Raw genomic sequence first — 15,389 nt, forward strand, 5'->3', positions numbered from 1 at the left:
CTTCCTCTAAGCTTGTCTGTCATCAATTGCCTCGGGCTTCTACGCAGACCCAGGTATGTCCATAGAGGTTCCAAACGCAGATTTCTTTACTCCCAGTCCGGAAAATCATCCATAACATCTATCTGGTCGACTAACCGCCATGTCCCACAACTGTCATGTCATGTCATCTGAGCGCATTTATTACCAGGGGTGCACATAACTTTTTTGCCCTGGTTCTCAAAGGAGCACCTGGAGATGTTGCTTGGTGCTCATCCTTAAAATGAAATAAACCGTAACTTTTGAGGGGTTCTTGACTTTATTTGCCAGACACACGGCACTAAACACACATGCAGAGGTGAACACAGAACACACATGCAGAGGTGAACACAAGACAACATTAGCACAACCAGTAATCCTACAAGCTGTCATCACTACCCTCCTGGAGAAAGATATAGGGGGGGTTCCAAATCCGGCAGCACCAACACCTGATCTGCTGGATTTTGAAGCCCCTCTTTAGTTTTTCACCTGCAGGGCCCAGAGTGAAATGCTTTGGTGAGCATAAACTAGAGGGGAACAGGCAAAACCAGTGTGATTTTGGTGACATTGTGACTATCCTGGCCAAAATTACAGGGGGCGCTTCAAAATCCGGCAGCTCTAGCATATAAAATATAGGGGGGGTTCCAAATCCGGCAGGAGAAATACCTGCTCTGAACATGTTATGTAGAGAACAGTGCAGATCTTCCCTATTGACACCAATAATACACTTTATTTTAGGGCACCTTTCAAAGCATTCAATGTCACCTTAAAATACAAAAAAAAAAAAATATGAGTGGCATTACAATACAAACATGTGTTGAGTAGGGATATATAAAAATGATATTCAAAGGAGCAATTAAAGTGAGTGAAGCCAGTTTGAACACATTATCTTTTAGGCTTGATTGAAAATAACACAGTGTCTGACATGATCATGTGATATCATTACTGTTATATCATTGCTTACTATTCGTGGTTATCAGACACTTAAACAACAGAGAAGGTTTTAAGAAATAGGACTATTGACAAATCACATATTATCCTGTCATTGTCTGTTCTGTAGGAAGGAGGAATATAACAGAGTGGGACTGCACTCAAAAACGGAAGTTTGTTCCAATACGAAGATTGTGACTATCTGAAAAGTGTCCTTAAAACGAGCCTCCTCGCAATTGTATGCACATTATTTATTCAGCCGTTTGCTGTTTAATCTGATGGGAAATATATCATTCAAAAGAGAGAGAAAAGCTTTTTAAACTAGACGAACGCTCAATACAGGCGATGACGTCACGTTTGCGCGTCCCCGCAAACAGGGCTTCAATCTACGGCAAGGCTTCAATCTACGGCACAACACCGGCCCTGAGTTCATATCATGGTTCATATGCAACTCGCAAATATCTTTCTCTCTCTCCTCTCTCCTCTATTTTCTATTTTCTCTTCTCCCTTCTCTCTCAATGTTGGTACGCAAATGCGCTTTATTTCAAATGACCCGGTGCTCTTTTTTTGGCGGAGGTGCGCATGCGCACCTGCGCACCAGTTATGTGCAGCCCTGCTTATTACTCCATATTATACACCCACCACTGGTCCGTTACAATACCAGCTGTACCGAAAACCTGGAGTGGATTCCACTGCCCTCTTCTCAGAGCTGGTCCAAATTCCTGGAGTGGATCCCACTGCCCTCTGCTCAGAGCTGGCCCAAATACCTGTAGTGGATTACACCGCCCTCTGCTCAGAGCTGGCCCAAATACCTGGAGTGGATTCTACTGCCCTCTGCTCAGAGCTGGCCCAAATACCTGGAGTGGATTCCACCGCCCTCTGCTCAGAGCTGGCCCAAATACCTGGAGTGGATTCTACTGCCCTCTGCTCAGAGCTGGTCCAAATTCCTGGAGTGGATCCCACTGCCCTCTGCTCAGAGCTGGCCCAAATACCTGTAGTGGATTACACCGCCCTCTGCTCAGAGCTGGCCCAAATACCTGGAGTGGATTCTACTGCCCTCTGCTCAGAGCTGGCCCAAATACCTGGAGTGGATTCCACCGCCCTCTGCTCAGAGCTGGCCCAAATACCTGGAGTGGATTCTACTGCCCTCTGCTCAGAGCTGGTCCAAATTCCTAGAGTGGATCCCACTGCCCTCTGCTCAGAGCTGGCCCAAATACCTGGAGTGGATTCCACTGCCCTCTGCTCAGAGCTGGCCCAAATACCTGGAGTGGATTCCACCGCCCTCAACCACCAAAAACTGATAATTACACACTTCCTTCCACCTCCTCTCCGCTCCTCCCCCCCATCTCACATTCCTCCCCGCACTGTCAACCTGGACAACCTCTTACCTCTTCAGCCTGTGACCACACCACGCCCCTCCCACTCAACTAACATTGCCCTCCTTAACATCCGATCACTCAACAAGAAAGCCCTCATCCTCCATGAACTAATCTTGGAAAAATCCCTTGATTTCCTTCTGCTCACCGAAACCTGGCAACAGCCCGATGACTTCTTCTCCCTCAACCAAACATCCCCTCCTGGCTTTAAATACATCACTAAACCCCGCCCCTCCCGCCGTGGTGGTGGCCTTGCTGTAATCCACAATCAGAACATCCAGATCACAGAACTAACCCTCCCCTCAGTATCATCCTTTGAATTAATTGCCTTCAAAGCCCCTCCCTCACTGACAGTCATCCTCATCTACCGGCTTCCTAAACCTCATCCCTCCTTCCTCTCCGATTTCACTGAATTCCTCACACTTGCCTCATCCCTCTCTCAACGTCTGTTACTACTTGGTGACCTCAACATTCACATTGACTCACCCACCTGCAAGCTGGCATCCGAATTCACAACCCTACTGGACAATTTCTCTATCACCCAACATGTCACCTTCCCCACCCATGACAAAGGACACATTCTTGATCTTGTCTGCTCTACCAACCTCCCAGTGATTGACCTCCACCCTTGCCCATTTCCCCTCTCCGACCACAAATTCATACAATTTACCATTGCCCCCGCCCCCCCGAAACCCCTGCCCACCCAGAAACATCACCCTCCGTAATCTACACTCCATTGACCATAACCATCTGTCCAAACTGCTATCGTCTAATCTCCCCCTAGACGCAACCCTCAGCTCACCTGATGATCTGCTCAACCACCTAAACTCCACCTTACTCACCTCCCTCAACACTTTAGCCCCCCATAAAAATAAAACTGTTACTTTCAAGACCTCCTCACCCTGGTTCACACCCGCACTGCATCAAATGAAGCAGCGAGGCCGCCAACTTGAACGTCTTTCAAATAAATAAATCATCCCTCACAGTCCATTACATAAGCTACAAACTCCATCTCAATGCATACAAAGATGCTCTTATTGCCGCTAAATCTGCCTACCTCTCCAACATCTTCACTGACCCCTCCCGTAACCCCAGGACCCTCTTCTCCACAGTTAACAAGCTCTTCAAACCTCGTGCTGATAACCTCCCTACTTCTACTTCCGCTACTTGCAGCTCATTCCTCCAGTTTTTCGCAGACAAAATTAACGCCATTAACCACGCCTTCTCAGCTCCATCTGATATACAAGCGAGCCACAACATCCTGCTCACCCGACTCAGGGACATTGGTATTGAAGGTATTGCACTCAGATGGCTCCAGTCCTACCTCACTGAACGATCCCACTTCATCTCCCTCCCAAACCACTCCTCTGCCACAGCTTCAGTCACCCAAGGCGTTCCTCAAGGATCAGTACTTGGCCCCCTCCTCTTCATCATTTACATCCTCCCCCTCGGTCAGATACTCCGCCAATTCAACCTCGACTTCCACTGCTATGCTGATGACACTCTGTTCTACCTCAGCACCAAATCCCTCCATAACCCACCCCTTACCCACATTGATTCCTGTCTGACAGCTATTAAAACTTGGATGCAACATAACCTCCTCAAACTGAACAGCAACAAAACAGAACTCCTCCTAATCGGCTCCAAATCCACCCTCAGCAAGGTCACTAACATAACTCTCACCATCGATGGCACCATTGTTTCCCCCTCCAATCAGGCACGCAACCTTGGCGTAATCTTTGACCCCACCCTCTCCCTCGAACCTCACATCCGCCATACAGTCAAAACCTCATTTTTCCACCTCCGCAATATTGCAAAAATCCTACCCTCTCTCGCCTGCCCCGCAGCCGAACGACTAATCCATGCCTTCATTTCCTCCCGCCTTGACTACTGCAACTCACTTCTTTACGGCATCAGCACTACATCCCTCAACAGACTCCAACGGGTTCAAAATGCAGCTGCATGTCTCCTCACGCATACCAAATCATGGCATCACATCACCCCAGTCCTCAAAGACCTCCACTGGCTTCCTGTCTCCCATCGCATCAACTACAAAATTCTGGTCCTCACCTACAAAGCACTCCACCATCTGGCCCCCCCTTATCTCACAAACCTTCTCACTCCTTATCAACCCCCACGGTCCCTCAGATCCACCGCAGCTGGACTCCTATCCATTCCCACATCCACACTCTGCAGCTTTGGGGACAGAGCCTTCTCAGTGGCAGCTCCTAGGCTCTGGAATTCCCTCCCCCAAGATCTCCGTGACTCTGAGTCCCTCACAGTCTTTCAGTCCCGCCTCAAAACACATCTTTTCAACTCTGTCTACCCATAAGCCCCCCCCCCCCTCTCAATCAACTTCCTCTTGACTGCCTTTTTATTTTTTACTTACTTGTTTGCCTGTCCTTGTTTGTCTACCCTCCCTCATACTGTAAAGCGTCTTTGAGTTGTGAAAAGCGCTATATAAATAAAATGCATTATTATTATTATTATTAAAAGTAGATTTTCTGCCAATATGTAAACTTGTCCCAGTCAAGGTGAATAATACAAGATCATTGTACCTGCCCTAACATTTTGTATCTTAAGGATGTAACATTCAACTTTAGACATTCTTAGATTAACTGAAAAAAGTCATGATATTAGAAAAAGTTAGAGCCTATTGTACAATATTGTCTTGAAACGCATACACATATTTACATTACGTAGTAGGCCTATGCATGTTTATTTTTGAGTGCAATTTGATTGGATTTCATAAATACCCAATGCTTTATCATGCTTCCTGTAGGTTACCTAGTTAATGGCATTAGTATTCTTTTTTTTTTACATCAAAGGTTACTATATTTTGCATTGCAGACTTCTGTTTTTTTTTTTTTTTAGATTTGTTTAGACAGGTCCAATACAATACCACAATGGAAATTAAAACATTTCACTCATATATTGATTAATGTTACTTAGATAGTTTGGTAATGTAAAACAACCAACGCAACAAGATCCTCTTTGTCTGTTAAAGGTTTTAATTCAAAATGGTGCTCAGCAAAATAAGCTACTATAGTAAGTAGCATTATTAGATTATTTATGAAATCATCCGGCGATACATTTCTTAAGCTTTGTCCATAAAACATCAGACAATAATACAAACAAATCAATTAATTTGAGTGTCTCGATGTCTAAGTTGACACTCCAAAATGTAATTTAAAATGTATTACTCACGGCAATCAATACGGCAAGACAATCTCTTTCTCTCTCTTCCTCCTCGTCCCTTTTACAATGTAGACCTACATCTTATTTTACATCAAGAACAAACATCAAGCAGAAAAAAACACAATAAAACAACATATGTACTGTACACAATGTAGTGGATTACATGTACAATATTTCCCTCTGAAATGCAGACGTGGCGCTTAATGGAAGGTAAAGTAATTGTTTTAATTGTACTATGAACTACTGTGTTTTTTAAATTTCAGATTATTTTCACCGAGCATGGACGAGCCATTATTGTTATTTTTTATAACAATGTTTATTATTGGGTGTCTTTTGTCTTGGAGATGAATTTGTACATCGCGCTCATCTGTAGCCATCAATGGTTTCAAAGATTCTAAGGTTTTATTGTCATGACATATACAAAACTACGGTGTAATTATGTTATGTATGAAAAACGTATATATGGTGTTGAATGATGGATGTAATAGTAGACAAGAATGTGTGATATACCTTATTATTGCTGTATAAGTGAAGAAAACATGTGAGAGATCATGCTGGATGTTATTTTATCTGAATGCAAATGAGCAAAAGCACAAGAGGTTTTAAAATGACACCTTTAGGTCAGTTAAAGTTAAGTATGTAAACAATGAGCATCAGAGAGAGTGTGTGTGTCTATATGTGTGTGTCAGCGGTTATCAATATGTGTGTCCTTGTTTTTGTACAGGAGGGCCAGTGCATTGGGGAAAGCTGTGTGTGTGTATTCTGTTATGCGGTGTGTGTTTGTTTGTGTGTGTGTTTGTGTGTCGTGTCTGCCTTTGATTCAGGTGTTGTGGAAGAGTGACTATAGTTAGTCCATAACTCATGATGCTCTCCATTCAGAAGACACCTTAGGGCCTGCATTACACCCAGTGAGACTCAATCACAGCCTACGCTAAATCGATAATCCTGGAGATAGTTGGTGGGAGGGAGAGAGAGAGAGAAAGATGGAGAGAAAGTGGCTGGGGGAGAGAGACGAGGAGGAGGAGAAGGGGAAGAACAATTCTAGGATGGGAAGATGAACGATGAGGGCTGGTTTTCCCACAAACTCCCAACGGGTCCTATTGCTGACTGTGTTTTTATCAGAGAATGAGAGGACAGTGTTGAGGTGAGAGAAGAGCAAAAGGAAGAAGAAGAGGAGAATGAATATAACTGAGAAATCATCGGGAAACACTTGGAGAGCAAGTAGAGATTTACTGAAAAAACAAGATGTCGTCTGCAACAGAGAGCTTGCTTTAACCTTAGTTCATACAGTTTTGACTCAGCTTGCTAGGAAATGCAGTGTCATGTTACATGTACAGTACAGTTGTTCCTGCGGGTTGCATTTTTCCGACTTACAACAAAGAGTGACAAGAGTTTAAATATCACTGATTTTCCATTGAATTGCCAACCAAACCAGTAAAACCAACAATCAGTTAGTTCAACTACTGTTTGACTACCTCAAAGACTCTCAAATATAAATAATACATAAAAGGATCCATTGATTTGAATAGTTAATACTCAGGCACTGTATTTTTTAGCAAATGTTACTAAAACAGAAGCAATCATCTATGTGGAATTGAATCAAATATAACTTGGTTTTGGTTCTTTCAGTCGTAATTTAGTTTGCCTACTAGCTATCCTTCCCTTTAAAGACCTTTTTGGTACCTTGGTACCTTGGTACCTTGGTACCTTGAAGGTTGTTTTGGATCAAATGAGTGGCTAAATTATGTGAAAGCAACGATTTAAGAGAGAAAAAGCAAGTCTCTAAGACTTTGTGAATTCAAACTATTTGCTAACTTTTTCCCTTTTTATTGTTGGGATTTGGGTCTGCAAACCGAGCAGTCTGTCTTTGTTATGGTTGTAAAAGGAGTGAGCAGTCTACTGCTGCTGTTCTGGTATGTTCTGTAAAACACAGTAGTGAAGAAAAGAGGATTGCAAGTAGGGGAAGCATAGGGAATACAACCCTGGTGAGATTCGATCGTTGGCTGGTGGGACACTGTCTGTCACTATAAGACAATTTGTGGACACAACAGGGCAGCCCCAACAGGTTGGCTCAGAGATGGGTAGCAGAACATATCCATCTGTTCCTTCCTTCTTCTTGCTGTGTTCAGCCCTCTCTCCATCACCCCTGCGCTCTGTCTCCTTACCCTCGCTCCCTCATTTACTTTCCCTCACACCCTCCGACTCATTCTTGCATCTCCCGGTCTCTTCAGCTCCCCCTCTCCTCTCTTTCTCTCTGAGGCGTTGCAGCGTATGTCCCCCCTCCCTCCCCCTTCCTCTCTTTCTCTCTCTTTCAATGACTTGCTGTTGTTTTTGAGTGATGTGCGGCTGATGGCGAACGCTGGGCGATGACAGATGGATGTGACAAGCAGATGGTTTTGCTTGTCGTCTTTAATCACACAAATTCAGTCGGCCATGAAGCCAGAGCTCTGTCTTGTCAAAGAAACACAAAGTGGAGACACATTTATCCAACACGCCATAGATTCTGATACAGAAAATGTGTAGGCATTTTATAAAGAGAAGGCTCTAAACGTAAATGGGGGTCTTCGTGTTCAGCTCGGCCTTGATATTGTTTTGATAAGCGTCTACTTTGGTTTGGTTGCATGGCAAGAAGTTGAACTTATTTGACATTTATGTCGATGTAAAGTCGAAGCTGGATAAACGATAGCCCTCTGCATTGTGATTCTGGAATTGCTTGACATTATATGCGGAGTGTATTTTTATTACAAATGCAGTATTATTTGTAATAATATAGCAGTAGTCCCAACCTTACTAATATCTAACATGGGCTGAAGATTGATTTTAACCTTTTCAATACACTGCCTGAGTTTTGATACTGATTGATATTAAATAACATTGATCAGTTTATAAATAATACATGTATTTTGCGCTATTTGATATTTTCCTTCTCTGAATGGCCATCAAAAACATAATTTTCAGGTTTTTTTCACACAAACGCATACACACACAAACACAGAGTCGAAGACTGATCCCCAGCGCTTTACAAATTAGTTGTGTAATTAACACCTAAATGATCAACTCAGCAAAACTAGCTGGAAATGGTCTGATAAGGTGTAAGGTTGCACACACACAAACAAACTCACACACACACACAACCATATGCCACACTATCTTCCCTCGGACAAGAATATACAGATTTCTCCATTTGTGTAGAGATAAGTCGGGAGTAGCATCATCACCACCATCCTTTCCCCTCCATTGCTCTCTACCTATTCTTCTCCATTCCACTATCAGCCTAGTTCTTCGGCTCTCAATCTCAAGGTTAGGCTTGCAAGGTCAAATTGACTTTAGATTAATTAACTGTCAATTAAGCGAGTAATTGTTTCATAATGTGGTGTGCCCCCGGGACAAGGTGTGTGTGAGTGAGGCCAGCACTGTCAGAGCTGGTTTGGGCCGATAAGGTGGTGAGTGAAGCCTCTCGGAGAGCTAGGGGGGAGAGAGAATACAGGTGAATGTGTGCTAGTGTGTGGATGTGTTGTATGAGAGGACAGACACCAGTAAGAGGTGTGTGAGAGAGAAGGATAGAGACCTGTAATGAGGGAAACGAGCGATACATCCTCCATTATCCCATAACAGCGGCGCTGCTGGACATTACGCTCTGCTGCCTTCAGGGCACATCAGGTCATCCTGAGATGGCTGAACATAACACACACTCGCAGACACACACCTGTGATAGTCAAATACATACACAATGGGGGTTGTATTTTTCACGCAGATCAACATTTATCAGCACCTACAGAGAAGGAAAAACATGTGTATCCTCCACCACAGTCCACCAAGGGAAGGAGAGATGAGCTCAGGGAGAGATGGAATAAGAATGAAAAATGGAAGAGGAAAAACCAAACTAAAAAGTAAAAAAACATGAATATAAGAGAGAGGGGAGAGGCCGTGCAGTGAGCGTTGATGAAATGGTGATTGGCTTGCTAATGATTGGCCTGGAGGGGTGTCAGAGAACACGTGCAGCTAAGCTCTTCCTCTCCATTGTTGCTCCTCTTCTCTTCATTACTAGGAAGGTTCACCTTTGATGTTCCATTGAGAGAACAGAGGAAGAATCAATAAGAATTTAATAACTGAAATAGCAAACCTTGCAGTTAACCGATATTCAGTTTTCCCCTGAGGGTAATGACATACAGAGCCACTGCTTACCTCATTGGTTTACAGCAAACCGTATATTTTTATTACACCCTCTTCTTGAGACCTTAATTAACATAGTTTTTAACACCAAAACTGCTTTTGATTCAACATTATGAAACGTAAACCCAAACAGGAAAGAGGAGAACAGGACAAATGAGCCACGTTTTTACACTTTTAACAGAAAGGGTACAACATGAAGGGGATATTATTGACAACAAGGATAATGTTTAGTGGCCCAAATAATTGGATCAGGATAAAGTTTCAAATATGTGATTCAGATTCAGATATCCCTTACAACTCATCATGTGACAAATCATTACCCATTAAATTCTTGCACACAACAACTGAGCTTTAATTTAGTTATTTAAAACCAAGATGATACTGGAGCTATTCTCCTTAAAGATGTAGGTATTGGACGCCCAGTTTGATACACCACTAACATTTCAAGAAATTAACCTTAAAAAGAATCCGACTCATTTCAGTGACTCAGATGATAACAGCAACTGGCAGCGTGGTAGATCCACACAGACACATGGCAGGTTTGTTGGTACCAGATGGGTGATTCGAGCTGTACAGAAACTTCTCATCTACTGGGATTTGATGATAAAATAATAAATAAAAAGCCTTTTCCTAGTTATTTAATCCGCAAAGATACTGCGTTTCAACAATTACAAAAAAATCACTGCCTTACTGTACACGACACAGGAGAAGAATCCTTGAACACTAATCCATTCCAATTACAGGATATATCTGTGAACAAGTAATTGATTTCAAAGACGATGGTGCACTCTTTGGAGCAGTGTCTGTCTGTACATTGTTTTCATCAGTGGTTTTAATTGTTTTCCCCTGTTGCTGTATTTTGCATTTTCCCACATCTACCGAGTCACAGAAGTGATTACTGCTCGCACAGGTTATTGATTGAAAAGCTCCTTTGTTTTCCGTTTCTCTGTTTGGAAGTCTAACGTAAGGCCTGCTGTATTCATGTGAGGCACTTTAAACAACTGAGGAGTAGTCTTGATGGAGCTGCTGGAAACTGATGGAAGCAGGCGTGTGTGTTAGGATGGATGGATGGATAGATGATAGACAAATAGATGAATGATGGGGAGATAAATGGATGGGAAGATGAATTGCAGGATGGGTGCACAGATGGATGTGTTGATGGACTGATTATCTGAAAAATGGAGGAGAGGCAGAAGAATAGTGGAATGGACACAGTTGGTTTTCATCAGATGAGCTGATGAATAAATGGGCAGCCGGATAGGTGGATGGCCTGGGAGAGATTAATAGGTGCTTTCCTCAGTGGGCCACCTGCACCCTCAGTATTTAGAAGAGTGTGGAGAGCAGATACTCATCTGTAATAGGGGTAATGGAGCTCAAAATAAACTCACAAACAACTCTATTTCGTTTCACCCCCCCTCTTCATGCTGTCAGCACACCCTCAATCCCTCTCACACTCTCAGTACGAATATTTCCCATGTCCCTGGCACATCATTTTGACATTTTATTTTCGGGACTTCACATGCAGCTTCGAAGTAAAATCCAGCTCAAACACTGGAAAGAGAAATTATAGAGCAGGCTCTGTAAAAACAACAAGACAGAAGTGGCAAAATGTCCATTCCTTTCCATCGTATCATACTCTCATACTTGTGTTTTCTGTATTTTATAGAATAAGATAAATGCTATTTCCGACCAATTGTTAATTATTTAACTATGTGAAATACTCAAAAGATAACAGTGGTCAAAATGTTTATGCCAATTTCCCGGTCTCCAAAATGACTTAGTCGGAGATCTTGTGTTCCCCAAGCTAACAGTCCAGTTCCCATAATATAAATGCAATAAAGTCTTGTTTATTTTCTTGTAGGCAATGACTCCATCTTGTAGTTTTTGTGGGATGTTTTTGAAAATATCTTCTAAGTTTGAACTATACATGCCACTGTCATGCAGTTTGGTTTCCGTTGTCATGCACACGTCACTTTTTCTATGCATGTGTGGATGTCTGCCTCTCTCTGCAGATTACTCTGTTCAAATGTAGAATGTGCTTACTGTACATTTCTCAGGGCTTTCTGAACTAATACAATGTTCTGCAAGCATACTGTAAGCCTGTGTTTATCTGTTTTCTGTTATATTCAATTAGAATACTTTATGCTCTCTCAAAAGTGACACTTGACAGCGAAACGCATTACTGTCATTTTGCTGTCCTCTCACAGCAGATGGGCCACACTGCTGGTTCTGTGTGTGTCTTGTAGTGTGTGTGTATGTTGGCTACATGTATTTATGCCTCTCTTTTGCTCCTTCTCTCTGTGCCATGTGAGTGTTTATGTTAGTGTGTCTGCGCATACAGTGTGTGTTGACAGGTGGCAGTGGATGTGGTAACGCCAGCAGCCACACACTATGAATACATATCCATGTCCCCCCCCCCCCATCAAATGTAATAGTCATCCTGGTGGCTTCTGCGTTCAAACCCACTTATGCTAATGTCTTTCGGGTATTAGACTGCTCGTTCTTTAACCATTTTATATTGGCTCTATTGATCATCACTTCGCTACAAATAATTGTGCAGATAACTGTTATCTATTGGCAGGAAATGCTGGACTTACAGATGGGCAGGAAAAAGTGAGGAGAATGCAGAATAGGAGAGGGGAATAAAAACAGCAAAATCAATGGAGCGTAAGCAGTTTTCTCCATTTTGAGAAAAGTTTAAGAAAATCACCACGATGCCTCTCTGAAAAACACAGACTCATTCAAACCAATGAAAAGTTTGGACGTCTAAAGATCAATGAACATTACTTGTAATTGCATTTGTAATTAAGATTTGGGTTGGAGACACATTGACCTATAGTCCAGTTTTTTTTCTTTTTAAAGCAATATTGTGTTCACTTTGAGAATATTTATGAATGTCCCCTTTCTCAAGGTGTTTCTAGACTTACACTACTTTCTTAGGAACCCTTTATTCTATTTAAATAGCTACATGCATAAACCCTGTCTGGATTACTCTTTCAAACTTCTTTGAAATATTTTAAGGTGTGGCAGTCGATACAGCTCTTAAAAGAAACAGAAGAGTGACAAAGGGGAAGATGGATGGGTGTTTACTATTGTTGTAAAGTCTTTGTTTTCTGGTAAACCTCTTGTATTGTTGAATGACAGAATGGTGCCAATGATCAACAAATACCTCTGGAGAATATACCGAGCCTTTACAGATGGATTCTGAGAGATGGACAGTCAAATCAAACCTGAGGGAAGTAGTTTTGTGGGAACTCATAGTTTAGATTCTACATGAATATCGTGACTCTGGGAGCACATATCAACAAGAGTTATGGTGTGTTTCCCCTGGGGTGTATTGGACACCAATGGCTATGAAATATTTATTAGATGTGTGTAAGTTTAGTCACACTAAAGGAAGGGCTTTTAGTGATGGCAGTCAGCCTTTTGGTTTGTCTTTCACTCTTGACTGAATTATTTGACCAAATTTGGTACAGACATGAATGGTTCAAAGCATTACTCTTGGTGAATGTTGTAACCCCATGTCCTGTATCATGTCTATTTTATAATAACACAGGATATCTCTTGAACTCAGCATGATGTAGGAAAAGTCCTGTCAACCTCAGCTGTAGTCTGACACATTGCTAAAATAAGTGTGATAACTAAATGTCCATGTTGGCCGTCCTCTGTCATCACCTGAACAATACTTAATTTCATAATGTCTTCAATGTAAAGACAAATGGATCATCACATGAGATCTCTATTCCATAGGGAAACGTTTTAGGTTGTCCAGCATCATAAATAATAAAAGCAGATTATGTAAAAAACACATGATTGCTCTCAACATTGTGGAAGATTGAGAACATACCATTTACTTCTATGAAAGTCCTTTATGTCAGGCAGTTTAAAAAAACATGTCTCGAAATGTCAACAAATCTCAAATGCTTTATTTATCAACCATTGATAATTGAGGACATTTGTTCCTGCTCATTGCACCTTTATGTCTACACAATCTGCAAGACTGATTGTATTTTTCTAGCATTAATATACTTATCACTACATCATTTTCTGCCAGCAAACTTTGAGTTGTTTGTTTCAGGAGTGATGAACTAAAGTCGTTTATCTTGTGGGAGCCTTAGTTTTTTATGGAATTATTTCAAAGCAAAAATCTATTTATCACCTTAAGAGCTGCTAACAAGGTGTATGAATTTATTAACACCGGGTGCAAGTGTTTTTCCTCATATTGCACTTTAAAGTCTACGGTCTTCTTTTTCTCCCCTTACTTGATGGATATTTTGGTTTCTTTCCATGGATGTGACTGCAGAGAGGTGAAAGGAACAGGAGGGTGTCTGTCAATCATAATCCAGCAGTGCAATGCAAATCTGACAGCCTGCCTATAGGTAGAACATACTGTATCTGTGCTTTGACAAGTCATACCCATGAGAACTAAATCCAAATGCTTGCATATACAGTACATATTGTTTCACTTGTACAAACATTTGGCTGTAGATTGAAAGATTTCCTTGTAACATCCAACATGGAGCTGTTAGTGTGTTTATCTCTTTAGATGTAGATGGGGCTGGTGGGTCCCCTTCCTATATTTAAACTGTCTCTGCAGTCTGCAGACTGCTGTTGGCTCTTCACTTGATATCACTTCAATATGTGTTTCATTGGGTGTTAAATATTCTGGGACCAGAGCAGCATAGCAACCAAATGTGTCATCTGCTCCAAGGTTAATTTAAATCAAGACACCATTTGTATCCTTGTGGCTATTCTACACCTCCTGAGAAAGGTTGGCAGTTTTCTGTAAAGAGAGGATATGTTGATTGATATTAACTACAGTATTTACACCATCTCTGGATCGACGTAGTCCAAATGCTGTTGAACATTGGTAAGCAAAATGATCAGTTTTGTACTTGCTTGTGTTAAACCAAAAATGAAGAGTTATGTCTGATAGTAGGTATTTTGACATTAGGGTTAACAGAAAACTAATGGTTACCTCCATCCCTGGTGTGAATTTTTGCTTTTAAAAAATAAATAAAAGCCTCAACATTAAATTGACCGGCCGATATTATCAGCCACTTAACACTTTTTTTTTTACAGATTTATTAGTTTTGGCCAGTAAATTGCTGCTAAAAAAACAAATGTTGATATTTATTTTAAAACTGTTACTCCATTTGTGTACGAGCACAGACAAGTTACATTTTCAATGTCCTGCTTAGTACACAAAGTACCTTGGTCATATACTCATTTAAAAAAAAAAGAAAAGTACTTTTAGAACACTCAACAAAAACTCCAACAAAAAGATAACTATATACATTATATGTTTTTCTTTCTTTTATTATGCAGTACATACATACTATACAATATATATATTTATTATTTGTGCAATGTTTTTTTCCTCCCTAAATATCAGCATCAGTATTGCCATGTTTAGGATAGCCTTTTTGTTAATTTGCTCAGCCCTTTAATTCATTAATTACGGGTGAGAGATATGTTACACTTGCATAAATACCAACATGTACATGCATTTAAGTATTCAGGTAGTGCAAACACATTCACACTCACCTGCAGGTCTTTGGGTTCTTGGCTTAAAGGCAGCGCAGCCAGGGTCGTATGTTTGGACAGACAGGCGGACCTCCACAGCCTCAGGACTGAGAGGACTCAGTGGGAGGAAGGGTTGGAGAAAAAGAGTTTGGATGCCAAATGTTTAAGGAA

Source organism: Gymnodraco acuticeps, unplaced genomic scaffold (assembly GCF_902827175.1).
Source record: "Gymnodraco acuticeps unplaced genomic scaffold, fGymAcu1.1, whole genome shotgun sequence".
NCBI lineage: Eukaryota > Metazoa > Chordata > Actinopteri > Perciformes > Bathydraconidae > Gymnodraco > Gymnodraco acuticeps.